Here is a 479-nt window from a genome sequence, read left to right as displayed (position 1 = left end):
TGGATGAAAAATCATTTTTACTTTAACCATGCATTTCCAGGAAACATTTATCACAGCTGCCATTTTGACAAGAATAGCAGGGTACACTCCAGGTCTTACTAATGGTATCTGCTCATTTTAGGTCGAACAGAGCCAGATTCCTGGTACTGTTTGATGGCTCACCGGAAAGAATCTGGCACACTGAAATGGAACTGAACCTTAATTAATATCATTGGTAAGACGTGTCCTTACCCTGACCTAACTTGATCCTACTCAGGTCAAAATGGCTGCTGAGAAATAGATGTTACTTCTTTTGCTTCTTTGACATCTCTGCTAAAATAGTACGGTGGAACCTCAGTCTCTGCATTTGGCATAACTGATCCAAGCATCAAACATACAGTATTACAAGCTCCCACCAATTTGACATCATCAGTATGGTCTTATGTCAGTCTAATTATCTATAAAGTTGATTACAGCAAGTCACATCATAAGCTAGAGTG

The sequence above is a fragment of the Myripristis murdjan genome, chromosome 6 (genome assembly GCF_902150065.1).
Source record: "Myripristis murdjan chromosome 6, fMyrMur1.1, whole genome shotgun sequence".
Classification (NCBI taxonomy): Eukaryota; Metazoa; Chordata; class Actinopteri; order Holocentriformes; family Holocentridae; genus Myripristis; species Myripristis murdjan.
This window is presented reverse-complemented; position numbering follows the sequence as displayed.